This window comes from Mytilus edulis, chromosome 7 (assembly GCF_963676685.1).
Source record: "Mytilus edulis chromosome 7, xbMytEdul2.2, whole genome shotgun sequence".
NCBI classification, from domain to species: Eukaryota; Metazoa; Mollusca; class Bivalvia; order Mytilida; family Mytilidae; genus Mytilus; species Mytilus edulis.
Window position 1 is genome coordinate 37769377 of NC_092350.1, and position 18758 is coordinate 37788134.

At 30.9% G+C, this 18758-nt stretch overlaps 1 protein-coding gene and 1 long non-coding RNA gene across 7 annotated transcripts in view; one reads left to right on the top strand and one right to left on the bottom strand.

The window, feature by feature from the left end:
• Window positions 1-6349, bottom strand: part of LOC139482654 (TNF receptor-associated factor 6-like) — a 51879-nt gene extending 45530 nt beyond the window's left edge. The window contains exons 1-2 of one of the 6 annotated variants that reach the window (XM_071266639.1): window positions 5385-6349; window positions 2030-2208 (exon numbers count right to left, since the gene is read on the bottom strand). The gene's annotated coding sequence lies outside the window, so the exon portion shown is untranslated. Of the gene's footprint in view, window positions 1-1819; window positions 1896-2029; window positions 2255-5384 lie in introns of those variants that run through there. The other 5 variants (XM_071266642.1, XM_071266643.1, XM_071266651.1 and 2 more) reach the window with 5 other exon arrangements.
• LOC139482656 (uncharacterized) lies at window positions 2323-7800 on the top strand. Its single transcript, XR_011654904.1, has 2 exons — window positions 2323-2461; window positions 4040-7800. It is a non-coding gene; the product is annotated as an uncharacterized lncRNA (long non-coding RNA).
• The last annotated feature ends 10958 nt before the right edge of the window (window positions 7801-18758 follow it).

Sequence of the window (18758 nt, forward strand, 5' to 3'; positions counted from 1 at the left end):
TTCATAATATGTAGTTATGCACAAAAATAACATTCATTTCCATTTTCTGTTCTGGTAATAAAAGATACAATTTGGTTGAAATGCACTAGAAATTAAGGAATAAGGGGAGATAACTCTGCAATTTGCTATCATTCTAACCAATTTTTTAACCAAGTTATTTGATATTACCAGACACACACGTACGACAGACTAATACTTTTTAACTCAGGATGATGGTTAGTATTAAATAGCATGATTAGCTCGGTGGGTTTTTTCTAATCATGTTTTAATTTTTACCTAAATTGCCTGATTCTTACAAAGACTGGTTAAGTAAGTTACCTTTAATGGTATATCACTTTTAAAAGAATGCAGGAACCAGTGAGTTTTGTATTATGATTCCAATTTCAGCAGTAATCCAGAATGTCAAAACATGGAGTGAAATAAAACAGTGCATTGTTTTCTGAATTTTTTCTGTTTGATTTTAAGTTTATGCTGAATTGAAGCATATATTTAGATTTTAAAAAATCTTGCATCTTTTGGGGTTTTTAAACAAGCAAAGTGGAAAGATATTGTGTTTTAATACAATATACTGGAAGTGGACTAGTAAATGCAGCAAATAAAGTAGAAAAAAATATTGTTTTGACTTCAGGGTTACACTGTACATTACTTTTTTATTTTTCTTGGCATGACCCACTTTTTTCCTCGATAAAAACCACAAATTCACATTATTTAATATTATGTATTTAATTAAACATGAAACAATCACAATGTTTCTTTGTAATATTTTTTTTTTTTTAATTTCAAAGATTAGCTGTTTAGCATTGTAAGCCTATAGACAATGATAGATGGAGCAGTCAATAACAATATCAACCTGAATGTTGTTCCTAAATCTGGCCTTTGCAGACAGTCTTACTTGTGACGTTGTCAAATTTTAAATTTCAAATTCACTATTTTAACTAACTTACAAAAAATGTACATGTACCAATGTGTATGTAGTATCGCTATTTTCTGATGTAAACAAATTAAACAGATGTTTAATTAAAAATTATATTCATGGAGCACTATTTAGAATATCAAAATCTACACTATACATGTATAGTGGCTTAAATAGGTTGTTTTTGTTGAGTTAAATATACATGCATGACATGTGAGTTCCAGTTTCATTTAATTTTACCACAAACATTTTCAAAATAATTTAGTCATACATGTATCCTTCCTTGGACATGTTGGAGTTTCATTTTCAAATGGCAAACTAATAAAGTTTTATGCCAATTAAAAATTTTTTTTAAACCTTGTTAAATAAAGACTAAAGGGTGTTAAAACAAAACAATTATATATATGATTATTTCCATTCCAAACTGACAATGTCAATATGCATGGCTTAAAAAGGAAAATGACAAACCAAAGCACAAGAGAAGTAATAAGCAACACAGACCCAATCAAAAACTTGGGACTATCTAAGGTTTGTAGAAACAAACAATCTTTAACATGCTGAATGTGGGTAAAAGGGTCAGTTTTTGCATTAACCGTGTTTTTTTCTTCAGTAGGTGGTGGTGTTCTGTGACTTTGGTCACCTGCCCCTTTAATTCCAATTCAGCTACAAGTTTCAATGTTGTTTACTTTTTAATTTTACCCAAGTAATAATTTGTCTTTTCTGGGAAAATTTACTGTTATGACAGTCAAACTGATTGGTTGGTTAAAATAATGGGAATTTCTAGGATTTCTGCATATATTATCAATTTTCAAGCAAGTTTTTTTTTAAAAACAATACTCAATAGACATGACCTTGCAATATTATACATTTAAGTAAATAAAGTTGGTATAATATATAACAATTAACCCGCATTAAGAAATATAGTAATACAATGCAATGTTTTTAAGGTCTGTCATCTAGTTTTGCACACTGCATATGGATAAGTGCAATGAACCCACTCCTCATTTTTTACGTCATGCTTGGTTTAAACACGTTTTTCAAACTTTACCAAAGCTCATTCGAGATTGGTAGATCAAACATGTTTTGATATTTGTAAATTTTATTTAAAGGCCTCACCTTAATTTGAAAATTTCTGCTAAATTACTTGGAAATCGGCTGCTACAGGCTACTTCCTTCTTCGAGTCACAGTTGATCCAATAATTTTTACTTAGGGAAATTCCCAACTTCTAAATTAAAAACCATTCCCGGACGGTGTCATCAAATGCACTCCGGAATTTCTTGAATACAGGCGGGCTCTGTAACAGTTGGTTGTTATTAAATGACATGAAAAGTTGAAATGACGCCTCAGTTTATGCTGTCAAATTTTTTTTTATTTGTAAATCGATGAAACGACTCGAAAATTAAAACCTGCGTCATCAAAAAATTCCCCGTTTCGAACGCTTTTTGATTTATACACACCAACCCGAACCAGAAATATACAGTAAATACACTATGTAGGAAATACCAACGGTAAAACTGGACAAAGTTATTCAGGATGTATCAGAAAAGGTAATTATGTCATTGCATTGTATTGTGTCTTTTTCAATTCGGGAATATGTTTTAAATATAACGTTTCAAATAGGAAAAATACAGTAACTGTTAATCGGTTGTTTAGTTTGTCTTGATAAGTATTTTAAATTCAGTCGTATGTGAAGTTAGAACATGAACATTGGTTTAACTCTAGACATTGTTTATGACTTGTTTGAGAAGACTCGGTACTGGACGTAAGGTTGTCAATGCTGCCCTTTCGTTCTCAAGTTGCTGGGAAACTTTCAAAGGTCTTTTTCTTAAGAACTTTGCTGTAAGGAGACTACCTTGTCTACTGATGACATTCAGTTCGTTTTACAATCGCTTTTTTTTTTTTTTATCAGAGGCGGATTTTAAGGTGACAGGTTCAGCGCCCTCCTTAACTTGAAGAGCTACTATTTTTCTTGTTTCACTCAGGCCAAAACATGTTTGTCTCGTTTTTTTACACTAAATTCTTATCTTGTTTTCGTGCCATGTTCAGTCTATAATATGTGACAAAAGAGTGTCTGTGAGAGCACGCTGATCATCTCACAGTAAAATAGTGTTATTGCATGATGCTATATGATTCTAAATTTGGTGTGCCGATTTTATATTTATCACTGGGCAATTTATCAAATTCATACTACTTTACTGGACTACCTGTGGTATCGGCTAAACACACACCACCATGATACCCTTCCCCTTGTATGACTCTTTCAACATATTCTGGTCTATTCATTGGTTACAGAGAAGAGGCTACGTGCTTTTTAGTTGCATTTGCACAAAATTAATCTAGATTACTTATGTATTACTTTTAAAGGCGAGTTAGACTTGAAACTTTACACTTTGGAATTTATATTTTTCAAAATGATCAATCTTAAGCAATTTTCTGTTAACTAGATCAATAATTTTGATACATAAGTTATTAATATCAGTAATAACTAATCATCCCTGCCACCATCCTATTTTATCATAGACTGAGATGTAAAATAACAAAAATATCGAAACCCAAGGAAAATTTCCAAAAAGCCTTCCCTTATCAAATGCGTGACAAAATCAAAAGTTGAAACACATCAAACGAATGGAAAACAACTCTAATATTCCTGACCTTGGTACAGGCATTTGCTTACGTAGAAAATTGTGGATTAAACAGGTGTTATAGCTAGCCAGTGACTTTCTATACTAACCCTGAGCTAGCTAAATCTCTCACTTGTAAGATTTGAAATATTTTTATATTGTATTTGACTATATGAATAATAAAAAACACGACTTGATCGAACAAAAACATCACCACACTCCACGATTCTTTTACTGGGAATGCTTATGCACTGTGATAACAAACTTTACCTGCTTCAATGTCCAAATTTAGATCTGTTTTTAAATAAACTTTGGAAAACACCTTCCTTGCCTGACACGTGCGTGATGTTTACCTTTTTTCTAAGTTTTTTTTGTTGGTACTCACACCATACACGTTTGGTGCTCACACCAGGCACATGCAACATTTCCTTACGTTAAGAATATCGCAAAAAATAAGTTTTACTAATTTCATATTTTCACCTTCTTCTTCTTCTTTTTCTCCAGGAAACGCCTGCATCATCGCTTCTGTGAAGAGCTGGATTGCCTGCAGTTTTGCGAAATACAAACACCCAGAGCGAAGAAAATTGCCATGAAACAAAAAGAAAATTTATCAGGAACATGCATACGAAGAAGATGTTTTTTGTTTTTTTGAATGGGAATTTTCCAGGTCATATCAAACAACCTTTTTGATGACAAACAAACATGGCGGACTTCATGAGCCAATAATTCTCAAAGCGTACCATAGCTTTCTCAGTGACTTCACCAAAGAGCATCGAAAGCCAGCTTTCTTTTAAGCCGATGGAGATCATAACAATTATGCACACAGCATTCACAAGTCTTGATAAATAACATTTACTAGTCTATTGAACGGACGTAGCTCATATAACATTTACCAACGGAAAAAAAAAGAAAAAGAAAAATGCTTCTTGTTCATATGTGCAATCACATGGTATGACTAATAAACAAAGAGGAAACAAACAACTTTAAAAGAACAACTTTTTAGAGAGGATAAACCTAGATAAACAGGAAAGTTCTCTTTGAATATATTTATTATTTATTAATGTTTTTGTGTGACTTTATAACTAGATAATATTGTTTAATTATGAAAAGAGCTGTTGCTGCTACTTGTTAATATAGATCTCCTTTACCAAAAGTAACAACATTTTCAAACATATTTTCCGGTAAGACTTGATTTTATAATTATTCAATTTTTTTGTCTGTAATTCTGTTTTGTGTATTGATTTGCCAATAATATCAAGCATTTACTAAAACAAAAATCCTTGTTTATTTTTTTTTTATGAATAATCTCAAGAAACCATAATTCAAAAATTTGAATATAATATATGAATGCTTCGTTTTGAAAATATTTTACACAATTATCTCTTGTAAAGTATGCAAGTAAGAAAAAGCAAAAACAAAACTTAAAATCGAGATTTATTTTTTAAACCTTTATTCTTTCTGATTTTGATTTATTCATGACACATTTCTAATTTACAAATTCATAATTATAATAATATTTATAATAATAAGAAAAATAATAAAGTTTGCATATGCTGTGAGGAACTTTTGCTTTGATTCATAGATCATTGTTGTTTAACTTTCAAGTTTAATCAAATATGATGTTCTTTTTAAAAAAGAAACATTTCAAGTTAAACAGTTAGCACAACTTGATTTAAGATATTCTTTTTATGAAAAAGTTTTGGATGGAGTATATAACTTTGTTTACAATGATATTTATGTACACATCAAAAATATTTTATGTTTTTCGTACCAGTAGTTGAAGTACTATAGAGCATATTTGGATAAAACATGTTGTAAGAGGAAATGAAACTTAATTGATTTACTTTACCCATCAGCCTCTTTGTGTAAACTTCCATTAAATCCATTATGTAAAAAACATCATTTTATCACATTTCTCTGCATTCTCCTTCATCTGAATTGAGTTGTCTGTTTGCTTTATTATTTAAAAATGCCACATAGCAACTTAAATTGCTGATGATGATTATGCTCTAGTAACTAACACTAAATATGATTTCAACTCTGATTGTTGATGGTTCCAAAAAATTGTATTTTTGAGTTCCATGTAATTCAATATTTTTACCATTATGAGTCGTTCAGTATTTTCGTATGTTGATATAGAAATTAATAAATAACACATATTGTATTATTGTGTTTTAAAAAATGTAAACACCCAATTCATTCATGGAACCATCTTGTCGATACAAAGTGATGTTAAAATATTTGATAATCACCACAATATATCACATTCATCTTTGAGTGAGAAGGCAAAACATTGCACAAAATTTCACTAGCCTTATGTTGTAATGCATAGACTACCAGATTTTACGTTCATTGTGGTTTTAGTTCGATTTTACTCGCAAAATGACTCTTTTTGATGACTCTATACTTTTAGATATTGACTTGACTGAATCCAAACTTTCGATCTTCCAGTAAAGTTCTTCCTCTTTTAAATATATTCATATATGTTTTTGTTGTTCGATTCCATTGTCAATGAGAGACTGTAAAATGGAAGTCTTTGTTGTTGCTGGTCATCCGTCTACACCCATTCTTACACATGATCTTGTTTGTACAGGCCATTTTAAAAGCAACACCAAATGACATCGATATCGTATAATGAGAGGCTTGGTAAATCGGTCTGGATAACTACATCCTTCCATTAAAGTCGTTATTAACTCCATGAATACAACTGTAACTTATCGATACTAAGGTCCAGAACTATAACATTGCCTGCGATGTTTTTTTTCGTACTGGACTTGTTTTGTAACCCGTTTCACTGGAATGGCAAAGTTACCCAATCAAATCTCGTCCTTATACACAAATATATAGAAATGACGTCACCACTTGGCATCTCGGCCATGACTTCTCAAAAGCTTTCGCTGCACTTTTGGTAGCTATCAGTATCGAACGAACTTTTTCTTAGAAATCTCTTGGTAAATATTAAAATATCTGCAATATTCTGGCATTGCTGTTGGCTTCAAAGGCAACGTGAAATTTATGCATCCTTTTTCTATTGAATGTTAAATATTTTGCTCTGCATTTATGGCTGTCTGTCCGATCATTAGGTGCCATTTTCGATTACCACCTGCTAGAATAGACGATGGCTTTGCTTTCCAATACATATGGTTTGATATTGTATTAAAAATCAGCAAAAATATCAGGCTTGCAATTTAGTACGCGATACGTAAATAAATTGTAGTTACTGTTATTGTTATTGTTATTAAAATTATTATTATTTTTATCATTATCATTATTGTTATTATTTAACCATCATCGTCATGATCATCACCGTTTTCATTTATGGTTTTAATGTTTTACAAATTTAATATTTTTAAAAAGTTTTATCCATTTGTGTCTGGATGATGAAAATGATTTATTTGTCAATTTCTAAAATGTTTTAAATGGTTATATAGTTTACATAATTTTCAGTTTTGAATTAGTCTAAAATATTTGACATAAATACTGATTCACTTATTTTCCAGAAATGCATAGCAAATCTGAACCTAAGTAGTATATTCAAATATAAATATGGACAAATAGTGCTACTATATTTAAATATTATTTTTTTCAGTGGCAGAATGAGAAGCATTTAAGCCAAAAATGATTTGATAAAGTTGTATAGTTTAGATTTTCTTTACATTAAAAATGCAATAATTGTTTTTATCAGACTTTAAATTCGAAAGTTATTTACGATTTTCAAAAAACATAATCAAATTAAAATGAAATTTGTGAAAATAAGCAATTTCGCTACGATTTCCTTGAGTCCATCTTCATTTTAGCAATTTAATCATTTTATAATATAATTATACTATTTAATAATTTGATTTTTATTCATCCTTTCCCTATTTTTTAAAAGATTAAATTTGTTTTTCAATCAAATTTTGTTAAATAGTTTTTTAAGTATTAAGAAAACATTTTAATCATGAACATAAAATCTGTTCAAAAATTCTTGTTTTTAGGACGTAAATATCTTTTTTTTTACATTTGACTCATTTTGTCTCATTATTGCGGAAATGCAATTTGAAAAAGATGGTTGCATGTTCAGTTATTTTTTCTAATATTAAATTATAAATCATAATTATGTTATTAAGATACAACAACTTGTCTGTGCTAGCAAGGAAATAAGAAAATGTCAAACATCATGCAAGAAAATCATAAACATATCTCAAATATTTATTAAGTTTTCTGCTTTCGAAAATCTTTATATTTATATTTATACATAAGAAAAAAGTTGTTATTCATTCGTTTGATGTATTTCAGCTTTTAATTTTGCCATTTGTTTAGGAACTTTCCGTTTAGAATTTTCCTCGAAGTTGGTTATTCTATATTTTGCATTGGCACTCACCCCCAAAACGTTCAAAAGCATTATTCTCTCAAGAAAACAGGCACTAAAACACAAATATTCAAATAGCTACAGACTCAACAGTGGCGGTTCCAATAAAAAAAAGTTGGAAAGCCGAATCAAGTTGAAGAGCACTAAGAACTTGAGAACTACGGTTGACATCTTTGACGCGAGAAGAAGATCCTTTGTTTTTAAGTGAATTTAAAAAAAAAAAAAAGAAGATACGCCACATCAACACTGAAGTACTGACAACTGATTTGTTCTCGATTTGTTGATAACAAACACCCACCTTCAGCGTACTTGCATGAGCATGCAACTAATGTTCTCAAAGAGGAGCAAAAGATACCAAAGGGACATTCAAACTCATAAATCGAATATAAACTGACAACGCCATGGCTAAAAATCACTAATTTTTTTTATTTGATGCCTCTGCTGATGGACTGTTTGTCTAAGAGAGTATCACCAACACAGTAACCTGCACATCTGTACTTCTGCTCTATAATACAATTTTGGAAATCATATCAAATTATTTAATAATATCTTCCTCATGGAAAGGTCTAATTCCTTGCCTGGATTTTGCTATGTAATAGGTCCAATTTTATTATATCAGCTCTTTAACATTTGTATTATGCTTGAAGTCTTCAAGTTATTTGGTCTTAAGCATCCACCAATAGACATTAATTGTCAAAATTCGCATCTGATGCAGCAAAATTAGTACTGTTGATTTTTATTATAAATACTGTTAAAGCAAAGACAGAAAATACAAAAAAACATGGAAAAATTTCTGTTTAGATATATATACTCATATAAATTCATTCTAAAATTTCTTGTTTCGCTGAAAAAGTTTTGTTATAATTTTTTATTTTGAAATAAACAACGAGTCTTATGACCAATTCTCCGAAAGAAACACTTCTTTACACTACAGTTGTAACGGATTATGCGCATAACTTATTAAACCTTTGATTGTTTGGATAAAATGAGTATGACAATCATGGGTTTGCAATTTTTTTTTTATAAAATATATATTTTCGTTCCTTTAATACTTTAGGAATAATATTTAATACACAATTTTCGAGAGAGAAAAAAATCGGGCTTGTTACCAGTTTGTCTCCGATTGTGAATTGCATTTTCTTTTAATTTCTGTTCTTAAGATGTCATCGCAATTAAAGGGAGGCGAAATATACCTAAGGAACATTCAAACACATAATTTGAAAACTAACCGACAAAGCCACGTCAAGAAAAAGAAAGTAAATCAAAGAACAAACATACAAAGCACAACATAGAAAGCGAAAGAACAACATTACGCAACTAAATGCAAATGTTACCAATTCATATCCCAGAGAAACTAATTGGAGGAGGCGTAACATTCTTTCAATTCATTAACCTTTATATTTAGTTTCAAAAGAAATTTTAGTAAAATGTAAAACAAAAAAATCAACACAGGACCCACCCCCTTTTCTTCACACAAACACAATATAACACCAGCAATACTGACAAAGTTCATAGACCATATTACAACCTTAGTCACTATTATAATCAACAACTAATATTGAATACCTTTAACTTGTCACTTTATTACAAGAAACAAACTGGATGCCAATAAAGTTGAAAGGTTCAAATTTTCTTCTCGGTTAAACGATCTCTCCGAAGTTCAACAATTTATTATAAGTTGGTAGTGATGATGGGTATTCATTTTTCTATGTATTTTTCTTTTGATGCATTGCATGTTATGTATCAGTGGCAAGATAAAGCAGTTATAGAATAACAACAGTCCACTTAACAATATACAGAAAACTTGGGACTGAGTTATATGAGTCAAACCAAAAATCAGATATAGCAGGTTCTTCAGAGGGCAATAATATAATTGGTAACAATTTTGATGCACCGTGTGCTTATTTCGACAAATAATGTCTTTTAAGTGATGTTTGAGACCAAAATATATTGTGATATCTAAAATCTGATATAAGATCCGGCGCCACACGTTCTGTCCTTGATAATGCCATAATCAAAGAAACGACGACGGGATTGTGGCTAGGACAATTAGGAAATAACTGTATTGTAAGATAAGATACACGTATTACATAACGGTCAACCAAATTATTGAGATTTCACTTACTTTTAAAGGCATGACTTCAACTATATCACTAGGAAACATTTCTTATAAGCATCTCTTTATCACGAAAATTATAATAGAAATGTAAGCTCTGGAATATGGAATATACTTGAAGGTTCATACTCCATATGCAGGCGCTGATTGAATGCTGCCTTATAGAAATGTGAAGGTCACAATTAAAAAACAGAAATCTTCGCTTTTGTAGTAAAATAAAAATTCTAATTGCCAATTTCTACATGCAAACCAAAATTTGAGTCAGCAATTTACTGTATCTGTGGTATCCATTATTTCAAGTTCGATGGGATAGACATTCAATGAACGTTTTGTTTTGTTTATGTCTTCCATTTGTAAGTGTTTCTATCCCTGGAAGACTAATTTGTGTTGTTTTACATTATTTAATATAATTATCAAATATACCAGGCATATAAATTTTTAGGTCAGAATTCCATTATTTAATATAATTATCAAATATACCAGGCATATAAATTTTTAGGTCAGAATTCCATTATTTAATATAATTATCAAATATACCAGGCATATAAATTTTTAGGTCAGAATTCCATTCTGTAATTATTTGTGATCAAATGCATATTGAAGCAAAGATCTCAAAAATTTATATCTTGCTCTTTAATTTGGATAAAAATCCGTATATCAAATATTACAGAAAACTAACTAATTTTCAATTATATATAGATGTCTAGGTATAAATAGGTGACACCAGTACTAAAAAGTAAAATAATATTCGAGGAAAATCCTAAACTGTATTTCAGTAGTATTAAAATCGAAATGAAACCTGAAAAATCCATTTATAACATAAACCTAGTCAAATTTTATCAACTCCAAACAGGATGAGAACAGATGAGTCAACAGGGTAAACTTATCCTATCGTTGTTATTGTGCGGTTTACATGTTGCAACGTTACGGCTTTTATTTTATTTGTTTGTGCGTTTCTCTGTGCTGAGTGTTTTTGTTTGTTTGTGCTGTATTTTAGTCATGTAATGTTGCCAATTAAGCGATGTTTATTACAACATTGCAATACCAGCGGGAGGTTTTTTAGCCATAAAACATGGTTCATGGTGACCGATAGTTGTTAATTTCTGTGTCATTTTGGTCTCTTGTGGAGAGTTGTCTCACTGGCAATCATACCACATCTTCTTTTTATATTATCATCCAACCCCCTTTTTTCTTTAACTGTCATGTACCGATATCGGAATTTGGCAGTTGTTATATAGTTCGTTTCTATGTATATTGGCATTTGTTTTTGTTGCACTTCAACAATTAAGTTGTTTTCCTCTTATAGTTGATGTGTTTCCCTCGGGTTTAGTTTGTAACCCGGATTTGTTTTCTCTCAATCAATGCATGACTTTTGAACAGCGGTATACTATCGTTGCCTTTCTTTTTTTTCCTCCAAAATTACGTATTAATGACTATTTTGTGACATACTGGCATTTGTTTGTCTCTGAGATATACAGTCGGAATATATGTGTAAAAAAAAATAACGTTGACAAAACTTGCGCGAATGACGCATCGATTTATAAGCTTAGTTTTGAATTGATGAGCTTTCGTTTTAATAAAATGATTAGTCAAACTATGTGTTTTGAAAAATAATTTTAAAAAAAGATAATCGCATTATACGCTTGATACAATTGCATTATTTTTGTATACCAATTTTTGAGCACGTCGGCCGGCTCATTATGACGAGCTCTTCTTTCAGTATAGAAATATAGGGGGTTTTGTAAATACAATGTATAACAATTAAAGCTTATGTCTCTTTAGATTAAAAAAGGGAAAATATTGTTTTACAGGTAGATTACCCGTTAAACGATATTTATAATTTTTCATAACTTTATAGAATAGGTTGTTTCGGAATAGTGAATATGTTGTTGCTGTTTTCTCGATTTATTCGCATTCAAAATATTATTCGGTTCTTTGGTAACACAAGCAACACTCCGGGTGCCATCCGTGAAGCAGGATCTTCGTACCCTTCTATGGAAAATAAACTCACTCTTGGTTTTCGGTAATTGAGATGGGGAGGGGAGTTGTGTTCTTCAGTTATTATGTTGTGTTTTGTGTGCTAATGTTTATAATTGGTTGTTTATTTACTTTGGGATATGGTGCATTTGAATTTGCCATGTACATTAATTTCATAAATCTTAATCTTTGATGTCTACTCTGCCCATCGTTCGTTTTCTATTTTATGAGTAAAATAATATTATAAAACAAAACGTTTGTATTCAAGTTAATTTTATTGTTCCTGTTTACCGGAACGAGTTTTGTGATTTCATAATTATGATTGCGTCCTTGCTAAACCGAGACAAACGTCAAACATTTAAAGTTTTCATTTTTTGCTAGAAAGATATTTTTATAATTGTATAAATAAACCCATTGTTCAAGACGTTTCGGCCATTGGCCTTCTTCAGTTGTTTATTATTCCTCTAAACTACATGGCTGCCATTTCTTTTTTCAATCATTGAAAAGATGTTATAGATAAATGTCCTTGGAAACTTCATGACGTTATAATACTTTAACGTCATAATAAAGATATTTTTAGACAATAGATTTTACATGTATCATTCTCTTATTATTTAATTCTGTCCACGTTTGATCACGATAAGTTATAACCAAAAGGTGCATAACAACCAATACAGAAAAAAACACTTAATCTAAATTCTTTTGTCAACATAGTAAACAACATAGATAAAACGAAATTTAAGTTACGATTAAATAGATTGATTTCCGGTATCACTAAGATCGGATAGATAATTTGGCAAATATTTCAATCTCCGTTAAGTTGGCTGTAAGCTTCAGACTCAGATTGTATATATCTTCAAATACATTTGACAAGTATATGTGATTTATCGATTAACAAATGTCACTTTGACTAAACATGGACTCGGTAATATTTTCTGAAATAAGTCAATTTAAATTAGAACCCCACCTATTATCAATATGAATTCTATCCACATAATTTAAATGACAAACCAATGTTTAAAATTCTGTATACAGATTTCAGAATTGTATATCTTTGTGCAACATCTTACGTTTGTGTATTAAAATGGTAAAAGTCATATCTAGTGAAAAGCTAGGACAATGGCAAAGTATAACACATCAAAGATACCAGGATTTTAATTTTACATACAAGTCTCATAAAACTCATCAGCGGCACTCAAATCGTAACATTTCAAATGCCATATCAATAACGAAAATGAAGATCATTATTAATTAAAATAGATCAAATTTTTGATAAAGCCATTTTGACTGGTGGTAGAAAACAACCCAGTTGTTTCCCTCTCCAATTCTACATTTGTAAACTGTTAACTTACAAAATAAACTCATCATAGATACCAGGATTGAAATTTTATATTTGCACCAGACGCGCGTTTCGTCTACAAAAGACTCACCAGTGAAGCTCAAATAAAAAAAATATTAAAAGGTCCAAATAAAGTACAAAGTTGAAGAGTATTATTACACTATCCATGAAATATTCCACCAACAGAGTAGTGTTGTCTGACTACTAGGCTGGTGATACCATCGGAAACGAATGGAAAATCAGCGCGCAGTATCATCGAATCAGTGGTTACAAAACCTCGTCAAGGATTGAAGTATGCAAGGCGAGGGCCAGGTTGCTAATAATTTGTAATTTATGACAGGGTAACACGCCTACAAACTAAAACTGAGGGAAACGCATCAAATATAAGAGGAGAACAACGACACAGCAAAGCAATCACCATTCGTTGACATTGATTGAGATATGGCTTTTGAGTAAAATACACTTTGTAAAATGGTTCAAATAAGATTGGTTTTTAAATTAATAAACCAAAATGTGAATGTAGCAAATAAAAGCTGGTTTGAGTAAGTCATTGAAATCCTTGAATTGTTAAAATCATGTCCGAACCGAAACTCTTGGCAGGTGATACGAAACCTAAATCTTGTTTGACGTAGATCCATGAGCTTCAATTTAGAGAAACCTATATGAATATGAGTATTTACCTCCACTCATTTCTTTAATAACTGGATTGATTGCAGGTTCTCAGTGATGCTGAGGAGACCCTGCTTCACATATGGCACCCGTCGTGTTACTCATCGGGGATAAGTCTAGTTCGGTAGGTAACATTCAAATAAAATGAGACGGGATTATAGCTACAACAATTGGAATATATCCGTTAGTAAGGATACTACTGATACTAGAAGGACCGCTTGCTACGTTGATAATTTCCTCATTATTGACACAGAAGGACAATTTCGCACTAAAAATCCATGACTATATTTTATCAATTTCCCATTTCTCAGCAGTAACATACCGTTTGTTTCATCGTATGATGTTTTGATATGCACATGTATGTTCACCCGATACGTATTTCATTTACATTTTATAATTTTATGGACACCATCACGAATTGGTTTATCTATACGATGTGTCTGTGTCTCAACTAAATAACGACATTTTTACCTCGTCTTAGTTTGTGGTTTACTATATACGTCTGGTCTTCTAATTACCGAATGTGACTGTTTTGATAGAGTAAATTCGCATTGCTATAAAACGTGTCTCGGTATTTGTATATTTAAAATTCATGTATTACATGATTAGCATGTCGAAATGTCTTATTGTAATGTTTATTTGTGTATTTCCTTGTCCTGCATGTTCTTTCGTTTATTTGTACTGTAGTCCTGTCATGTAATGTTGTCATTTAAGTGTTATATTTGAAATTGCCATCAAAGCGCGAGGTTTGGCTAGCCACAAAACCAGGTTCAACCCACCATTTTTTCTTAAAATGTTCTGTACAAAGTCAGGACAATGGCAGCTATTACTAGCATCTTATTATAAAAAAAATTCTGTGTGGGTTGCATTTTAGTGTTTCTGTTGTGTCGTTGTTCTCCTCTTATATTTGATGCGTTTCCCTTAGTTTTAGTTAGAAACCCGGATTTGTTTTTTTCTCAATCAATTTATGAATTTCGAATAGAGGTAGACTACTGTTACTTTTATTTAGTTATGATTTTCCATTTGTAATTCTGGTTGGGTGTTGTTTTATGTCTTAAGTTTGTGGGTTTAATTCGAATTTTATTTTCTAAATGTATATAACAGTAAAGATATAATCACCTAGTTCATTTATCTGACTTTTAGTTTAAAGCAATTACTGATATATGCACGGGATTTTTTTGTCTACAGTTTGATCTAAAAGGAACCGACATGGTTATAAACTACAATAATTACACCATTATTAACAACATTCTATATCAATACTCTTCTAATGGTTAGAAAAAACATCAAATAAAAACATAGGTTTGATACCACTGCTGGTGGAGTTTTATTTCCCCGAGGGTATCACCAGCCCAGAAGTCAGCACTTCTGTGTTGTCATAAATTATAATTGATATGGTCATAATTATAAATTAACTGTTTACAAAACTTTGAATTTAGGAAATACTAAGCATTTTTATACAAGGAATAGATTACCTAAGCTGTATTTGGCAAAACCTTTTGAAATGTTTGGTACTTAATGCTCTTGGTTTTCGTACTTTGTTTGGTCTTTTAAACTTTTTTTTATTCGAGCATCACTTGTGACGGCTTTTGTAGACGAAACGTCCAAAAGTACAAAATTTAAATCCTGGTATCTATGATGAGTTTATTTACAAACTTACTTACAATATTATATTAAATTTCAGGGATTTAGCTTTGACTTCACTTTTTTGTGATACATTCGTACATCGTGCTGAACTTGTGTTCTGTTGTAAATCAATTTTAGTTGTTCGTTGATATTCCACATTGGATAATATGTTGAAATGGACCATTATATTATTTATTTATGTGTTTCTCTGTCCTGTTTGCTCTTACAGTTATTTGAACTATTTCTGTCACGTAATGTTTTCATTTTATGCGTAATTTAACATTGCCTAATAAGTGGGAGGTTTGGCTAGCCATAAAACCAGGTTCAACCAACCAAACAAGACAGGAATGTGACAGTGGCTATCACATAGTCCGTTTATTATGTATGTTGTCGTTTGTTTTTTTGTAGCAGTTCAGTGGTTTTTTGTTCCATTTTGTTTCTTTTTATAGTTGCAGTTGCAGTGTTTCCATCAGGTTTGGTTTGTGACCATGATTTGTTTCAGTTAAATCGGTTATACTACTATTGGCTTTATTCATCTGTATAACAGATATTCTATAACAGTCAACCATTGAGTTTTTAACACGTCCTTAAAGGTAACAGATATATCAATAAAAAAAATCAAGCATCTTGATATTGTCAGTTTCTTTGAAATTTGATTTTTTACAAAGTATGATTTATCCCTTGGTAAGTGTTGTTAGGGTATACACTAGATGTTGAGTTTCCAAGTGAGTTGTTAATACCTAATTTATTTATACACAAACACTATGTTGGTTATGGGCTTTATCTGCAAGTTGCAATTTATTTATGATTGAGGTAGGACAGGTGTTTTGCTACATTAGGAATTTTAAAGAAATGATGTAACATTGGTTTTAACGTTATGGAAATTGATGCGACTGTCATACAAGTTAGAGGTTTAGCAAGTTTAAAACTAGGTTTAATACACCATTTCATACATAAGAAAATGCCTGTACCAAGTCAGGAATATGACAGTTGTCATCCATTCATTTGATGCGTTTTAACTTTTGATTTTTCCATTTGATTAGGGAATTTTTCCTCGGAGTTCAGTATTTTTGTGATTTTACTTTTTTCATAGATTCATTCAGTTTTTAATTATGAATTGTATCAACAACTTCACAGCCTTAAACCATTCAGAAAGAATATGTACGGCTTTGTAATTAATATAAATTGCAAATGATAACAGACAGGATTTTGACTATGTTGAGGGACCGATGTAAGTATATAATTCAAAAATTGTAAACCAATGAAACATATTTCTGTAACCTCCATCAGGAGTGTTTTAAAAGTGGATGTACGTTTTTTGAATTTACCTTGAAGGTCGGTATTTTTTTACCAGATAAAACATTGATGCTAAGTCCTTAAGCGAGGCAATAACTCAAAATAAAATCTACAAATATCATTAACATTAACAAATTTATCATGTAGAAATGTAAAACATCATCATTCTTTAGGTTAGCAAAAAGGTTAATTATTCTCTGTGGAAATGGAAATTTTGTTATTTAATTATTCGCCTTTGCATATTCGAAGGAAACCAATATTCAATCAAAGTGTGTTGTGAAACTAGTTCACATTTTTCAACAATCAGAACCTCCGCTGACTTCAGTGTTCGATATTTAAATCTTTGATGAGGAATTCAAAACCACTGTTTTGATAGTTTGTAACTGAAGTATTAACACAGAGAAATCGCACACTATTTGTCAAGCGTGTTATATGTCTTGTATAGTGGTATTTGGAACACTTAATTATTGGACATGGCAGTTTTTTCTATTTTATAAATATGTTTTTTTATGGAGTTTTTTCTTGCATTTATTGCAAATGTGACATTTTGTTACTAAACGGGCTGTAGGCACTATCAATCAAACATCTATGAAACATATGATGGCAAGAGACAAAATATAGTTTGACACATTCAAAGGGAGACAATACCTACCATAACGTTTGCGAATAAAATGAGAAAATTGACAAATGCAGTCTGTTATTACAATCTAAGGCAAAGACGATGGACTACCTTATTATTGGTACATATGAACTTTAAAACTGAAACCGATATTTAAAATGTCAGTTTACGAAAGGACTTCAAAATCGATAAAGTGAATAAAGAGCTAAAAACTAAAACTTGAAGGACGAAATGAAAATCTTTCTTACCCACAGCAATGTGGTAATTGTACCAGTCTATGGTTATAATGGAAGGGTTAAAGTTTTCAGTTTTGTCGCCATATGTTTAACATATATTTTTTAATGTATTTTTAAGCCTTTAAAGAATGTTCCTCAGTGGTAAGACATAATTCACAAATATTATTATTACAAGAACATCCGTCAAAAGAGGGACGAAAGATACCAGAGGGACAGTCAAACTCATAGATTGAAAATAAACTAACAACGACATGACTTAAAATAAAAAGACAAACAGACAAATAATAGTACAGAATACACACCATAGAAAACTTAAGACTAAGCAACATGAACCCCATCAAAATTGGGGGTGATCGCAGGTGCTTCGGAAAGGTAAGCAGATTCTACTTCACACATGGCACCCGTCAACTGAACTGAGAGTCAAATAGAAAAAAAAAACCAATAATATCAATAAAACATCTCAGCTTTTGTATTTTTCTGAACATTTGATGGTCCCTATTGACTACACAAAATACCTGTTAAATATAGTTTCTACGTAAGAAATTAGTCCTATTCTAAATCAGGAATATGACAGTTGCTATCAATTTATTTGATATGTTTAAGCTTTTGATTTGTATTGGATACATAAGCTTTACAAAATTCTTTGCCGGATCATCTGCATGGTCGACTAAAGAATTTTCAATTTAAATTACAAAAATGTCCGGAGTGAAAGAGGGTCTTTAGAAATACTGCGAAGCTGTTTACTCGCGTAGTGGTATTATGGATTCTAACTTGAAAAACTCTAAAGTACTTCCGAATAATTTTCAATCTTTTTCTGAAATTAGTTCTATCAACCCTGTATACAACCATTTCTAATATTAAATTGAAAAATCGCGTAAAAATAATAATACATAATGCATTTCAACATAAAAATGGTAGCATACACTATAAATGTATTACTTTAGGATACCAAACGACATATTTTGTTAATTGTGAACATAAAGGTAAAACATGC